We start from the raw sequence: 17244 nt of genomic DNA, 5'->3' as shown, positions 1-17244 counted from the left end.
TTTCTTCCAAGATTGTTGTTGAATTTTTTCATTTGTATCCAACTTTCTATGACTCCGTTTGAGGCTTTCTTTTCAGAGATCCTGGGGAGTGGTTTGCCATTTCCTTCTCTAGTGGATCACCTTTTGTCAGAACTCTGTAGTATACCCTATCTCTCTTGGGTAACCACATATCACATAGCTCATAATTTTCTTGAACTCATGATAAGGCAGTGATCTAGAAAGGGAGTTCTTTATACTATGAAATAATAGAATAGGAAATAAATATATATATATTTCATATATATCAAAATTTAATGTAACATCTGCATATACACATAGTCACATAACTTTACAGACATAAGTCAACAAATATTTATTTTTTTAATCCCATGTAAAGACAGTTCTTAACATTTATTTTAAAAAATATTTTTGGAGTTCCAGATTTTCTCCCTTTCTCAAGTCACCTTTCCTTCCATGAGATAATAAGCTTATGTCCAATAATGTAAAACATTACCATAGTGGTCATTTATTAAGTATTTAGTAGGAGCCTACTGTGTGCCAGACACTATGGCAGATGACTAGAGATACAAAAAAAAGCAAAAACATTCTCCCTGACCTCAAGGAATTTATTGGGGGAAACAATGTGTTATCAATTAGCTAATCTGGAGAGACTTCTATATATAAGATATATCTATTTCTCTATGAATGGATAGATGTGTATCTATATGTATATATATACTTGTATGTATGTATATTTTTTCCCCAGCCTTTCCTTCCTCCCATCCCTGAGAAGAACCAAAAAAGGCCTTTAACAGAAACAGAGCTCTTTCCCCATAATAGTCCTCTGGGATAGATAAATAAATTATAGGTGATAACCTTATTTTACAGATAACCAGTCCCAGAATGGTTCAGTTACATGACCACGGCACCACAACTAGGAAATATCTGAATTAAGACCATGGCCAGAACTTTGGTCTTTTCATTTTCATTCCCATTTATTTTCCTCTATTATTTTGCTTTAATCTCCATGTTAAAATACATTGGACAACCAGGAATTGATAGACTCTAAAGCTGATTGTTTCTATAGATAGTTTTAACATTGGACCAAAATTGAGACAAAGAATAGTTATGGCTAGGCCCCAAGGTGTTCTATGGTCAATCAGATGGAAAAAGGGAACAGGAATCATGTTCCATCCTTCCTGAGAGAGTGGGCTGTGGGATTTATCTCCAACATCACCATACCAATGTTTGTTCTTCTTATAGTTCCTCATTCCAGCTCCTCCCTGCACTGTGCTTCTCCTGAGCTAGGCATTTGACCCTGAGGGCAGGTATTGCCCAACTATTGCCCAGAACCTACTTAGGTGCGATTAGAAAAGCCCTTCTGGATAGGGGAAAATTACATTGTTGGTGCAGTTGTGAACTGATCCAACCATTCTGGAGGGCAATATGGAACTATGCCCAAAGGGCTTTCAAACTGCATACCCTTTGATCCAGCAGTTTTTTTATTGAGTCTATGTCCCAAAGAGATCTTAAAGGAGGGAAAGGGACCCGTTTGTGCGAAAATGTTTGTGGCAGCCCTTTTGGTAGTGGTTAGGAACTGGAAATTGAGTAGGTGCCCATCAATTGGAGAATGGCTGAATAAGTTGTGGTATATGAATGTTATGGAATATTATTGTTCAGTAAGAAACAAAAGGATTTCAGAGAGGCCTGGAGAAACTTACATGAATTGATGCTGAGTGAAATGAGCAGAAAGAAGAGATCATTGTACACAGTAACAACAAAATTATATGATCATCAGCTGTGGTAAACTGAGTTCTTTTCAACAATGTAGTGATTCAAAACAATTCCAAAATAATTAGGTTAGAAAATGCCATCCACATCCAGAGAAAGAACTATGGAGACTGAATGCAAATCAAAACATATTATTTTCAGCAATTTTTTTTTTGGTGGTGATTTTTTTTTCTCCTACAACTCTTTCCCTTTTGATCTAATTTTTCTTGCACAACAGGACAAATATGAAAATATGGATAAAAGAATTACACATATTTAACCTCTATCAGATTGCTTGCTGTCTTGGAAAGGTGAAGGTAAAGGAGGCAGGGAGAAACATTTGGAACACAAAGTTTTACAAAAATAAATGTGTATTGGACTATCTGCCATCTAGAGGAGAGGATAAAGGAGGGGATAATTTGAACTCATATCCTCCTGATTTCAGAACTGATGCTCTATCCACTATACCAACTTTTAAAAATAGTAATAGCTTTTTGTTTTTCAAAAAACATACAAAGATAATGTTCAACATTCATGCATGTTTTTCATGTTTGGAAGGCAATTTTACTCATTCACTGTATATGTACTATTTGAATTATTTAGGTAATATCAGAATCTGGGTCATTATTCTTTGTGCTTTTTTTTTTTTTTTTTTTTTTTTGGTGAGGCAATTGCTTGGGTCACACAGGTAGGAAATGTGTCATTTCTCTTTGTTTTGGGTTGAAACTAATGTTGAAAACCATCTTTACATGTATTTGGAAAAATAAAATACTATTAAAAAGTTTGCAGAATACTGAACTAGACTGTTCAATGGCAATTATTTTAGGAAAGTGTATGGAAAATAGGGAAATTAGGCTATGGGAATGAAAATTTGACTTTATCTCCTCTTAGGATTCCATCAGAATATCAGTTCTTGTTTCCCCTTTGTGTTGGTCAGCTCCTGTGGAGAATTTTCCAGCTGCTTGCAAAATTCCTGTTATGTCAAGATCAAAGAATTCATCTATTAATAACACTGCTGGTAGCTTTGAAGTTTGGAAAATTTTAATTTGCACATAATAGTTTGGGAGGGGCTTGGGGGTCATTGAATCCTCTTGATGCTATTCTGGGGTTTTCTTTGTGAAGTATAAATACCACAAATGGAAGAATTTAAAAAAAAAAAAAAAAAAAACAATTATCTTCACTCACACAGGAACAAATTACAGGCCTAAGGCAGTACAGTATTCCATTCATTCTCACAGATAATTTAATCTAAAAAGTAATTGTGCCCATTCTGATCAGGAGACAAATTATTTCTTATGCCCATTTCTTGGGTACCATTCTCAAACCAATGAAGCCTGGTGAGTTTTTGTAAGTATCTTATTTGGGTATAGAACGACTTGGTATTGGGGAAAGGAAACAAGAATAGACCTGGGGACTGATACAATTCAGGGAGAGGGGAAGGCTCTTATGGAATTGACTAATTGATTTCAAATTCCCCTCTCTGAAAAAAAGACTTTGAGGCTTTACTGATGGTCTTACTGTGGCAGTAATTCAGGGATCTTCTTCATCAATGGATAGGAAGGCTATTACAATACTAAGCCTCAATTTTTTGCATTAGAGCATCAAAATGGATTAATCATTAGTAATATTTTCTGTATGGTATGTATAGAAAGTTCTAAAGGCTTAAAAGATTATTTCATTTTATTTTCAATAGCATTTTATTTTTCCAAATACATGTAAAGATAGTTTTCAACTTTAATTCCTGCAAGACTTTTGTGTTCTAAATTTTTCTCCCTCCCTTTTTTATCTTTTTCCCAAGACAGTAAACTATCTGATTTGGTTAAATATGTGCTATTATTCTAAACATATTAACATATTTGTCATGTTGTGCAAGAAAAATCATACCAAAAAGGAAAAAACCCTAGAAAAAAAAATTAAAAAAAGATGAAACTATTAATGCTTCATTCCATATTCAGTCTCCACAGTTCTTTCTTTGGATGTGGATGGCATTTTCCATCCCAAGTCTATTGAAATTTTTTGAATTACTACATTGTTGAGAAGAGCCAGGTCCAGAATGATAATTTTATTAAATTGATTCTCATAGATTACTTTCTAGGTGGGGAAAAAACCTGATGATTAATTGGTCTTACCTGTTTTTTAGATGATTTGTAACATGTTTTCTTATGATATTTTAGTATTCTTTTGATATTCTTAGTAGTAGGTTCAAGAAAACACATCCACATGTATTATAATCTACACTACTTAAAACTATTTAATAATGGAAAGGATTTCAACAAATGGAGATAAGGGGTGAGCATCACTAAAATGGTATTATCTGTGTAGAATAGGAAGAGGAAAAGCACACAGATTTGAAAGTACTATGTACATTCGGGACTACTCTTAATTTGGAAAAGAATTAGTATTAGTATTAGAGGGTAGTGGTTGGGTAGTAATATTAATTTTTTAAAAAGAAAGAAAAGTCTATGAAACACTAAAAAAATAGAAGTGGAAGAGAAAAAAAGTAGAAGGAAGTCCAGACAAGCCGGGCAATTTCATTATTCTTGTATTAAATTTAATACTGAAATACTCACCTGTGATCTCATAAATTTAGGAGTTTGCTCAGATTATGTAGAATACAGGCCATCCATTCTTGCCCATCTTGTGTGCCTTTTGATACAAGTCTTCTCAAACATTCACTAGGGATGGCTATAAAGTATGATTCCTTCATTTTCTGCAGCCTCTAGAGGATCCCCAAATTGCCTTTTGACTTTTGTAAAGGAGGCAGTCTCTCCTGCCTTAGTTATGCCAAATTGTAGGATATCATACCCTTTGAAAGAATACTGAAATATGAAAGAAAAAGGGGTTCATACCAGCTTCATTCCTAATAAGTTTTATTAGGGTTAATTAGGTTGATTGGGTTGTTTGAGGGAATTTACTAAACACAAAAAAAACCCTAACCCTGATAATTAATTGGTCTTACCTGCTTTTTATATCATTTGTAATTTGTTTTCCTATGATATCTTAGTATTCTTTTGATATTCTTAGTAGTAGGTTCAAAAAAACACATCCACTCAATTCTGATGAATTCTGATGAATGTGGCCCTCTTCAACAATGAGATGAACCAAATCAGCTCCAACAGAGCAGTAATGAACTGAACCAGCTACACCCAGCAAAAGAACTCTGGGAGATGACTATGAACCATTACATAGAATTTCCAATCCCTCTATTTTTGTCCACCTGCATTTTTGATTTCCTTCACAGGCTAATAGTACACTATTTCAAACTCCTATTCTTTTTGTACAACAAAATAACTTTTAGGATATGTATGCTTATATTATATTTAATTTATATTTTAACATTTACATGTTAATTTACGTTAACAATACATTTAACATATATTGGTCAACCTGCCATGGAGGGAAGGAGGGGAAAAACTGGAACAAAAGATTTGGCAATTGTTAATGCTATAAAATTACCCATGCATATAACTTGTAAATATAAAGCTATATTTAAAAAAAAATGATGACAAAAAAAAAAAAGAATTTACAGGATATCCAATCATTACAATCCTGTGAAACTCCATTTCATAGCACACAGATGGTAAAATATACACAAAAATTCTTCAAACCCTAAAAAAAAAAAAGAAAAGAAAAGAAAAGAAAAGGAAAAAGAACAAAGAAAACACATCCACGTGTCAACTATTAAATAATGGAATTTATTTTAAAAAGGCCACATGTTCTGTGTGGCAGCAGGACAAAGTAATATCATGGATCCCTGTGCTACCCCAAGCCAGCCTAGATATTATAGAAATAGAACAAAGAAAGCAAAGTGTCAGGATAGCCCAGAGTCATGTGCAAGTTTTCCCATGAGATAGTTGAAGTTTGTTTTGCTATTTACATTTACTCAAGGTAGTTTACATTTTTCTGTAGAGTCATAGGTCATATTCTCATTCTGACTTATTGGGGCAATTAGAAAGCTCAATGGATAGTGCATTGGCCCTGGGGTCAGGAGAACCTGAATTAAATCCTGCCTCAAACACTTATCATTTATTATTAGCTTTGTGATCCTAAACAAGTTACTTAACCCCAATTGCCTCAACAACAACAACAAAAAAAAATCCTAACAACCATTCTGATCTCTCTTATACAGCTATTAACCTTTTTATACCACTAGCCCATTTTCCCTTTCTGTCATATATCTCTTTGATAACATCCTTTACTCCAGGTTTCCTTTAGAATTCCTTCTTGGCAAAAATCAAACTGAATATAATATAGTTCATAATTCTATATAATTCTCATTTTGTATATTGAAATATTTATGTTTGTTGAGGTTTGTTAATAATTTTTAAAAATTAAAATGCAAACCCAAAAAGAATAGAATGAGATAATGCTATAGCTTGGACTTTCAGAGATTCTTGAGTGCCTCTTCATGTGTATAAATCATGTATATAAATACCATCATAATTTACTGTATAATTATAGGATGGGCCCAAGTACATTTCAGGGATTTTTTCTCATTCTTTTCTCAGAGCTTCTCCTAGGGAAACCTGAGGAAAATAATATAATTATTGATCTTGGATCAAGGAGCAATAGTTCTAGAGATAGGCTGTCAAAGAAAGTTTCTTTTTTGTTGTTGATGATGTTTTTCCTTTTATTTAAAACTTGTTTTAAATGATGAGCAAGATGCTCTCAGGAAAAAAAAAAAAAACACTGAAAGTCCTCCATGAACAAAGTGAAATATATTGTTTATAAAGTAATAGTAATGTTCTGGGATGACTAGCTGTAAATGAATGACTTCATTATTCTCAATAGTACAGTCATCCACACCTCCCCAGAAGAACTTATAATGAAAAATCCTATCCATATCCAGAGAAGGAACTGATTTGATCTGAATACACTTTGAAGCATTCTCTATTTCTCTCTTTCTTTTTAACTTAATTTTTCTTTATCATTATTATTAGTAGTACAGCTTTTTATATAGAAAACATATGCATGGGTCATTTTTCAACATTGACCCTTGCAAAACCTTCTGTTCCAACTTTTCCCCTCCTTCCCCCTACCCCCTCCCCTAGATGGCAGGTAGACCAATACATCTTAAATATGTTAAAGTATATGTTAAATACAATATATGTATACATATTACATATACAGTTATCTTGCTGCACAAGAAAAATTGGATCTAGAAAGAAAGAAAAAACCCAAGAAGGAAAACAAAAATGCAAGAAAACAATAACAGAAGGAGTGGAAATGCTATGTTGTGGTCCACACTCAGTTCCCACAGTCTTCACTCTGGGTGTAGATGGCTCTCTTCATCACTGAACAAATGGAACTGCTTTGAATCATCTCATTGTTGAAGAGAGCCATGTCCATTAGAATTGAGCATCATGTAATTTTGTTGTTGTATATAATGATCTCCTGGTTTTGCTCTTTTCACTTAGCATCAGTTCGTGTAAGTCTCTCCAGGCCTTTCTGAAATCATCCTGCTGGTCATTCCTTACAGAACAATAATATTCCATACATGCATATATACCACAACTTATTCAGCCATTCTCCAACTGATGGGCATCCTCTCAATTTCCAGTTTCTAACAACTACAGAAAGGGCTGCTACAAACATTCTTGCACATGTGGGTCCCTTTCCCTCCTTTAAGATCTCTTTGGGATATAAGCCCAGTAGAAACACAGCTGGATCAAAGGGTATGCACAGTTTGATAACTTTTTGAGCATAGTTCCAAATTGCTCTCCAGAATGGTTGGATGGGTTCACAATTCCACCAACAATGTATCAGTGCCCCAGTTTTCCCTCATCCACTCCAACATTCATCATTATCTTTTCCTGTCATCTTAGCCAATCTGACAACTGTGTAGTGGTATCTCAGAGTTGTCTTAATTTGCATTTCTCTCATCAATAATGATTTGGAGCACTTTGTCAAAGAAAGTTTCATGAAAAAAGAAAAAAATAAAAACATAAATCTCTATCAATGATATATATCAGTGAGTCATAATTCTGAAAAGAAAAGCTCATTGGGCTTCTACTTCTCTTACAAATTCTTGTTGGCCAGAGAGGGGAATAAGGAGCAATTTCTGGCTATTTGTCATGGTATTTCCCACTCTTAAAAGATGATCTATCAGCTTCTCAGTCAGCAGAAAGAGCAGTTTCATATTTCTACACTGTCTGCCTCTAACTAAATAAAGATAAAATCCTCCAAGTCCTCCTTTGCTGGTAGCTTCCACTTTCCCTGTAGCATCTTCATCTCATCTCCTTCTCTCTAAATTACCAGTTCCCCATGATCATGTATACCTTATATAACCTTAGATTAAAAACCTCAGATTTTTTTTTATTTTCCTCAGTTATTCAAAAGGGGAGAAAGAGGGAGAAGGAGAAAGTACCCTAGCAGTCACTATATGTATATATAACACTGTCATGTTAACCTGGGTATTGGCAAAGAATTGGAGGTGCTATGTGAGTGAAGTTTACAGGTAACTGAAAATTACCCCCTTTTGGGTAACTTTAAAAAAATTTGACAACTTTTGAGAAAACTCTTCCTAAAATGGAAGTCTGAGTCACACTCCTGTTACATTTCCAAAATATCTTTGTGCATATTTCTATATCCATATGTATGTTTATTTTATATTTCCCTGGCTTCTTAAACAGAGAACACTGAGCACAGTTAACCGTTTTGGTGACTTAAGAGTCATCATTGGAAAAAAATTTGTGACTGAAACTTAGCAATGTCCCCATAGACCACTGAAAGAGAAATATCTCTATTCTAAATGATTTTGGCCAGTCTACCTTTTGCAAGCTTGCTTCTCCTTTCTGTAGTTTTCCATATCCGTCCTTACTGTCAGGCTGTCACTTCTCACTGCTGTCAGCATTCCTGCCACCAACACATTTCCTTTTCCTTCTAATTTGTAGCCTCTCACATAATATGGCTTGGAAAACCAGATAAACAAGCTCATTAGAATTATTCCTAAAAGAAAAAGTGGAAAAACAAAAATAGACAAAAGATGCATTTTACCCAGATTATGACATGTCTGGACAAGCAGTTCACCAAATCAATTGATCTTACACAAATGATGCCATTGGGATAGTGAGCTTGGCCAGAAAATGAGTAAGAGGAAGAGATCATGCAGGATTATATTTTGGAATTTGCAGTGAGCTTTCAAAGATGCAGATTTGCAGTAAGCCAGTATTCTTCAATTCACATTTTATAGTAATAAGTCATGGAACAGAAGAATCTCACAAAAATGAAAATTATAAACAGTTCAAAGAGCAGCAGAAAGATATCTAGTCAGTGTAAACAGATCATTGAATGTTCACCCAACATTAAGGATTTACTATGAGCCAAAATGTGTTAAGTTCTAGAAATAATAATATAAAAACAAAATGATCTCTTTCCTCAAAGAAATTATATTCTGGTAGAGAATATAATGTGGTCACAGATGAGTAAATATGATATATGCAAAGTAACTTAATGGGGCAATCAGAAAAGACCACATAGAAGAAGAAGGTCTTGGAAGGGAAGGAACAGGAATATCTACCAAGCCAAAATTGAAGGAGATACTCCTACTAGGACCATAGAAATTGTTGCTGTTTGTCCTCCTTTCTTGAAGAGGACCAATGACATTAGGAGTGATATCTTGACTTGCAACTGAATTGCATTTAAGTGAGGGAGGACTGTGCAAAATCACCAGCCTTGTTTCCTCCCTCAGAGCCATCTGGGTCCAGTGGTCAAATAGATAAGGATGGCTGAGATGGCCCTGGATGCAGTGGGAGACCTTGGCCTTTTTAAGCTAAGGTCTTCAATAAGTCTCTGTTTGTCTGAGGCAGTATCTTTTCAGTGATTAAGGATAGGTAAGAATTGGGGCAGAAGAATGGCTGAATAAGTTTGGTATATGAATGTTATGGAATATTATTGTTCTGTAAGAAATGACCAGCAGAAGGAATTCAGAAAGGCCTGGAGTGACTTATATGAACTGATGCTAAGTGAAAAAAGCAGAATCAGGAGATCATTATACACAGCAACAAGATTATATGATGGATGTGGTTCTCATCAACAATGAGATGATTCAGACCAGACAGACTTGTGATGGAGAAAACCATCTGCGTCCAAAAAAAGGACCATGGGGACTGAATGTGAATTACAACATAGTCTTTTTGCCTTTTTTTTTTGTTTGTTTGTTTGCATTTTGTTTTCTTTCTCATTTTTTCCTGATTTGATCTAATTTTTCTTGTGCAACATTGTGGAAATATGTATAGGAGAATTGCACAAGTTTAACATATATTAGATTACATGCTATTTAAGAGAGGGGTGGGAAGAAGGGAGAAAAAATTGAAACACAAGGTTTTGCAAGCGTGAATATTGAAAACTAAGCATGTGTTTTGAAAATTAAAAAAAAATAAAAAATAAATTATAAGCAAAGAATGGCTTCTTTTACCTAGTTTCTGCAAAAAAAAGTCAATCTGGGAAGGGAAAGACCTTCAGGGTTTCAGATCAAAATAGAAACAATTGCTATTTATACTTCCTCTGAGCCATCCAAACCCCCCAAAAATGACTAAGTGAGGCTTTCACTGGATCCTCTTGTTGGCTTATCAGTGAGAGCCAGAGTGATTTGGACTTAAGGCATTGTCAAGGAGCTCCATTTGAATCCCACTAGGCTTTATCAAAGCCTGGGTTTTCAATGTAGGATAAATGAAACTATATGGGGTAAACGAGTTAATTATCCCAGGTTTTTTAGTGATAGAATAAGTAAGTAGAAAAGAGAAAAAAAGAAATTTAGCCCATAAACCCCAAGATATCTTATGAAGTTTCACTTATCAAAATTTGTATTCCTTTGGTTAGAGCACTCACAGGTAAAGGTATAATTCCCTATCTGGACAAAGGGAGAAAGGATGGAAAGAAGAAAGCAATAAAGGAAGGAAAGAAAAAAGGAAAGAAGGAAGGAGCATTTTTTTTGGTTCCCAAAGTGGGTTGATCAAGTCAACAAATCAATTCAACAAGTATTTATTGCAAAGAAAGGCAAAATAACAGTCCCTTCCCTAAAGGGATATTCTAATTATATATAAACAAACTGTGTGCAAGATCAATAGGAAATGATGAATGGAAGAAGGACATTAGAATTAAGAGAGATGGGAGTTTTGTTAGGTGGGATTTTAGTTGGGACTTAAAGGAAGCCAGCAAGAGGAAGCCAGCAAAAGATGAGTTGGAAAAACATTCCAGGCATAGGGAATATCAGAGAAAATGCCCAGATCCAAGAGATGTTATGTCTTGTTTAAGGAACAGAAAAGGAGGAAACTCCTTGCTCAGGGTAGATAACAGTTTTCCTGATGATAATTACCAAAATATACAAGTGACTGCAGCATCCAAGATAGATGCTGCTCTGGCCGCAGATGCTGCCACCCAAATTCCACCCAAATGTAGGAACACTTTGCTCCCTTTCCCACTAGTAATATGGGAACCTGTAGGAAAGGATCCCTATATATATAGAAGAAATCTTTCCTATCCCTTTATTTGTTATACTGACGTACAAAATATCTCACATCTGGGTTTATAGTAACCCAAGTATGAGGGGTGTTTGGGTACTACATTATGTATATATATATAATGTTCATCAGAAAATATAATCAAATAAACAAAACAAGGTATAAATTTTACCTAAAACCCTTACTATTTAACAAAATACAACCAAAGAGAGGAACAAATAATTGTTTAAAATGTATTTGTGCTGTGTTCTAATTCTTCTAAAGTTCCATTACTTTTTGCTTTTTTTCACTTTTTAATATAGTTAATAGTCACTGTGCTTACAATTCTTGTTCTGCTTATCTTTTCTTTGCTTAGCTTCACTGTTTTTGCCTCTCTTCATATCCCTAGCACTTAACACATTTTAACCTGGTTTCACTTAAAATAATTATTTTATTTTAATTTTTGTCAAAGCAATTGAGGTTAAATGACTTTCCCAGAGTCACAGGTAGGGTTAAGGTTAGGACTAGAACAAAATTGAACTCAAGTCCTCTTGACTTCAGGACAGATATTCTATCCCTTGTACAATCTTGCTGCCCCTCCCCTGAAACTTTAAAAGGGGAAAGGGAATAAAATTTGGCTTGCCCAGATTTCTCTCTCAACTGAGAGGCAATGGGACAGACCACTAGATCATGCATCAGGAGATCTGTCTTTTCCACTTATGAGCTGCATGATCTTACTCTGTTTACTCATCTCTTTGGAGCTCACTTTCCTTATCTGGACAATGAAAGAATTGAACTGGATAGTTCTTAAGTCCCTTCTAGCTTGTGAATATTTTAGTCTTCCACAGGCTTCAAGAAGAGAGAAAGTGTGCCTCTCATAGCCCTATTAGAAAGTTCCAAGAGGACTGGTCCTAGAAAAAGAATGAGAACATTTTTTAAACCTATTTTTGCATGGAGTTGGCTTTCCATGTTGAAAAGGAACATAAGCAAAGAAGGATTGTGGGATCATGGATTGAGCCCTAGAAGAGAAACTATTTATCCATCAAATCCACTGACATTAGATGTCTCAGCCAGATGCCTTCTGTATCTCCCATCCATGGATTATTGAGATTGATCTTGAACTCAGCTTACCTTCTTATTCCTTTTGTCTCTTTCCTCCTCTAACTTCCTCTCAAACCTTTTCCTGCTGGCTTCTTAATAATCTTAAATGCTGGGGCAACTAGATAAGTGCAGTGGATAGAGCACCAGCCTAAAGTTAGGAAGGCTTGAGTTCAAACCTGACCTCAGACACTTAATACTTCCTAGCTGTGTGACCCTGGGCAAGTCACTTAACTTTATATATTTATTTATATATGTAATATATTTATATAATTGCCTCAGCAAAAAAAAAAAAAAAGAAGAAGAAGAAAGAAAGAAAGAAAGAAAAAGAAGAAAAAAATCTCAAATGCCTTGAATTATAACTTTCTAGTTTTCCATGACTCATATTTACCTTATAATATAAAATTCAAGAAATACATCTTTCCACTAATACATTGTTAGTGGAGTTGTGAACTGATCTAACCATTCTGGAGAACAATTTGGAACTGGGCCTAAAGGGCTATAAAACATATCCTTTGACCCAGCAGTGTTTCTACTGGGCCTATATCCCAAAGAGATCTTAAAGGAGGGAAAGGGACCCACATGTGGCAGCCCTTTTTGTAGTGGCAAGAAACTGGAAACTGAGTGGATGCCCATCAATTGGAGAATGGATGAATAAACTGTGGTATATGAATGTTATGGAATATTATTGTTCTGGAAGAAATGACCAGCAGGATGAATACAGAGAGGCCTGGAGAGACTTACATGAACTGATGCTGAGTGAAATGAGCAGAACCAGGAGATCATTATATACGACAACAACAAAATTGCATGATGCTCAATTCTGATGGATGTGACTCTCTTCAACAATGAAGTGATTCAGGCCAGTTTCAATGGTCTTGTGATGAAGAGAGCCATCTACATCCAGAGAGGACAGTGGGAACTGAATGTAGCTCACAACATAGTATTTTCACTTTTTGTTGTTTGCTTGCATTTTGTTTTCTTTCTCACTTATTTCTTTTTTTAACTGATTTTTCTTGTGCAGCATGATAATTGTGGAAATATGTATAGAAGAATTGCACATGTTTAACATATATTGGGTTACTTGCTGTCTAAGGGAGGGGGTGGAGGGAAAGAAGGGAAAAAATTTGGAACACAAGAGTTTTGCAAGGGTAAATGTTGAAAATCGCTTATGTATATATTTTGAAAATAAAGAGCTTTAATAAAAAAAAAGAAATACATCTTTGTTAGATATGAATTCACTAGTACCTACATGATATTCCTATAGTTCCCAAACAGTTTTTGACTTGTAATTTTGTCATCCATAAACTTACAAACTCTAAGCAGTAATATTGTGTAGCCATCATCAGTCACTGTTTAGTATAGGGGAAATGCATAGATAATATGGTAGCCATTGCAAGAGTTAAAGTTTTATTGATTTTGCTTATATGATAATATCTTAGATGGCTTTTTCTTCCTGGTGTGAGAATGATTTCAGTTCAATAAACATTCATTAAAGTATCTATTATATACAAGGTACTGTAACTTTGATGTTATAAAAACACAAATGAAAAAGTCTCTTCCCTCAAAGAGGTTACATTCTAACAGGAGTAAGAAAATTTAATGTATATATAAGTAAATTTTAGAACACTAAAAAATTAAGGAAGGGGCGAGGGAAAGTCACGGAAGAAGGATGAGGGTTGCTCCTGAGAACCACTTAACTTGAGAAACACAACCCAGTGAAACAGTAGAACAATGATCCCAACAGCTGGCTGCTGGGCAGTTTTGTCCCTATAACAGAATTTACACTTGTCACTTTGAATAAATGCCTTTGGTTTTGGTTTGGTTGGTGATAATTTAAAGATCTCCTTCCTGATTTAACTTTCCTCTTATTGATTGCTTTTGACATTTGACCAATAAATAGGTAATTGATAGGTTCAGAAAGCCATAATTAATATTCACATCTTCTAATTATGTCCAAAGGATTATAAAACTGTATATACCTTTGATCCAACAATGTCTTTACTGGATATATATCCCAAAGAGATCATAAAAAAGGGAAAAAAAGACCCACATGGGCAAAAATGTTTGTGGCAGCCATTTTTGTACTGGCAAGGAACTGGAAACTGAGTGGATGTCCATCAATTGGTTAATGGCTGAATAAAGTTATGGTATATGAATGTAATGGAGTATTATTGTAATATAAGAAATGATGACAAACTGTTTTCAGAAAAGCCTGAAAAGACTTACATGAACTTATGGAAGTGAAGTGAGTACTAAGAGAACATTGTACACAACAATAGGATTATACAATGATCAACTCTGATGGACTTGGCTCTTTTCAACAATGAAGTGATTCAGGGTAGTTCCCATAGACTTGTGATGGAAGGAGCCATCTGCAACCAGTGAGAAAACTATAGAGACTGAATGTGGATCAGAGCATAGTATTTTCACTTTTTTTTTGTAATTGTTTGTTTGGTTGGCTTTTTTCTTTCTTTTGTTTTTTTTTTCTCATTTGAGCTGCTTTTTCTTTTTCCTTTTAAATTTTATAATAGCTTTTTATTTTTCAAAATACATGCAAAGGTAGTTTTTAATATTTACCCTTGCAAAATGTTGTGTTCCATATTTTTCTCCCTCCCTTCATTCTTCCTTCTACCCTCCTCTAGACAGAATCCAACATAGTTTAAACATGTGCAATTCTTCTAACATATTTCCACATTTATCATGCTATACAAGAAAAATCAGTTGCTCTGCTTTTTCTTGTGCAGCATAATGAATATGAAAATATATTTAGACAAATTGTACATGTGTTACCTATATTAGACTGCTAAGTACCTATTTGATACAGACTACTGGAAAAACTGGAAATCAGTCTAGAAGAAAATAGATATAGGGGACAACTAGGTGGCAAAGATGGATAGAGCACCAGCCTGAAGTCAAGAGAACCTGAGTTCAAATCCAATCTCAGACACTTAACTCGTCCTAGCTGTGTGACCCTGGGCAAGTCACTTAACCCCAATTGCCTCAGGGGGAAAAAAAGTATATATAGAACAGCATCTCATATCATATATGAAGATCAGCTCCAAATTGAAGTGTGATTTAGATATAAGTGAATGAAGTGAATTGTGAAAGCTATCTCACAAGATGGAGACAGTGTTCTAAAAACTGAGTGAGCCCCCAATAGGCAGAGACAGCTCTCTGCATCTTATCAGCATGAAGAAGCTCATAAGATAAGAACTCCATCCCTTTGTCCCAAATGACAAACTGCTTGAGAGGCGAAAATGATAGGTATATCTTCTAGGGAAATACAGCGAGAGTCTTGGGGTTCTTTGATCTTGGGGGGCTTCTGTTTTAACAACAAGTCAGTAGTCCTAAATCTTCTGGCTTTGGAGACTCCCACAATCAATCTGTCTGATTCTGATCACTCCTTAGTCATATAGCTTCTGGTCTCAGGATAATCCCATAGAGGAAACTTCTGAGCCAAGAGTAATAATCTGGTCAATGAGAACCAAATTCCTTCCTAGAGCCATAGAATTAGCATATCAGTGCTAAAAAGCTGAATAAATGTGTCTCCTTGCTTCTTTTCTCTGCTGAATTCCCTTACAATTCAGTCTACTTTTTAATGGCATTACTGTTACATTAAAGCTTTGCCCCTTGGCTAAGGAAAAAATAAATAATAAAAAATAAAGATTGAGGGAAGATCGATTGTGAAAGGCCAGGTTTCTTTCTCCAGAGGGCACACAGTTTACAAAGAATGGGACCCTATAGGCCTTTTCTTTGTGAGACTATGTTAAAACTCCCATATAAGGTAACTGAGTAATCCTAAAGATGTGGTTGGATTAGAAGGTTTTCCTCATTTATGACTTAGAATTTGAAGTCATTTGTCCTGACTAATCAGGGCAAAGATCCAGCCTATAGGGAGTGTTAGCCCAGACCTGTATATAATCCTTGTCTGTTAACTAAGCCTAACTCTATTAACTTCTCTAACTGCTTGTTGGGAGAGAGATGTCCTTTCTCATGAAATTGCAATAAAATTCCTTTCTCCTTTTGCCTTGAGAAATCGCCTTGATTTATCTGAGTCGATGATCTTTGTCCCACACATAAGGATGATAGCATAACTAAATTCGAGAAGCAGCCTTTAGCCCTATCTCCTTATCAGAATAATATAAATCTCCATTTATCATGTATCTGTTGATATGAATTTTTATTTCATTGACTTCTTGAAAGGCAGAGAAGGCAGACTTGTGGAGGAGAAAGAAATTTGTGACCAAAGATGAACTAGAGACCATTACTGATCACAAAATAGAAAATTTCGATTACATCAAATTAAAAAGCCTTTGTACAAATAAAACTAATGCAAACAAGATTAGAAGGGAAGCAACAAACTGGGAAAACATTTTCACAGTTAAAGGTTCTGATAAAGGCCTCATTTCCAAAATATATAGAGAACTGACTCAAATTTATAAGAAATCAAGCCATTCTCCAATTGATAAATGGTCAAAGGATATGAACAGACAATTTTCAGAGGATGAAATTGAAACTATTACCACTCATATGAAAGAGTGTTCCAAATCATTATTGATCAGAGAAATGCAAATTAAGTCAACTCTGAGATACCACTACACACCTGTCAGATTGGCTAAGATGACAGGAAAAAATAATGATGAATGTTGGAAGGGATGTGGGAAAACGGGGACACTAATGCATTGTTGGTGGAGTTGTGAACGAATCCAACCATTCTGGAGAGCAATCTGGAATTATGCCCAAAAAATTATCAAATTGTGCATACCCTTTGATCCAGCAGTGTTTCTATTGGGCTTATATCCCAAAGAAATACTAAAGAAGGGAAAGGGACCTGTATGTGCCAAAATGTTTGTAGCAGCCCTGTTTGTAGTGGCTAGAAACTGGAAAATGAATGGATGCCCATCAATTGGAGAATGGCTGGGTAAATTATGGTATATGAATGTTATGGAATATT

At 35.0% G+C, this 17244-nt stretch overlaps 1 long non-coding RNA gene across 1 annotated transcript; it reads right to left on the bottom strand.

Annotated features, from left to right (window-relative positions):
- Positions 1–272: 272 nt before the first annotated feature.
- LOC127543455 (uncharacterized) lies at positions 273–8691 on the bottom strand. The gene is made up of 3 exons (XR_007949236.1): positions 8520–8691; positions 4320–4568; positions 273–2722 (listed from the first exon to the last, which is right to left on the bottom strand). It is a non-coding gene; the product is annotated as an uncharacterized LOC127543455 (long non-coding RNA).
- Between the last annotated feature and the right edge of the window lie 8553 nt (positions 8692–17244).

Source organism: Antechinus flavipes, chromosome 1 (genome assembly GCF_016432865.1).
Source record: "Antechinus flavipes isolate AdamAnt ecotype Samford, QLD, Australia chromosome 1, AdamAnt_v2, whole genome shotgun sequence".
NCBI classification, from domain to species: domain Eukaryota; kingdom Metazoa; phylum Chordata; class Mammalia; order Dasyuromorphia; family Dasyuridae; genus Antechinus; species Antechinus flavipes.
The sequence above is the reverse complement of the archived record's forward strand: the minus strand, read 5'-3'. Positions and strand labels throughout refer to the sequence as shown.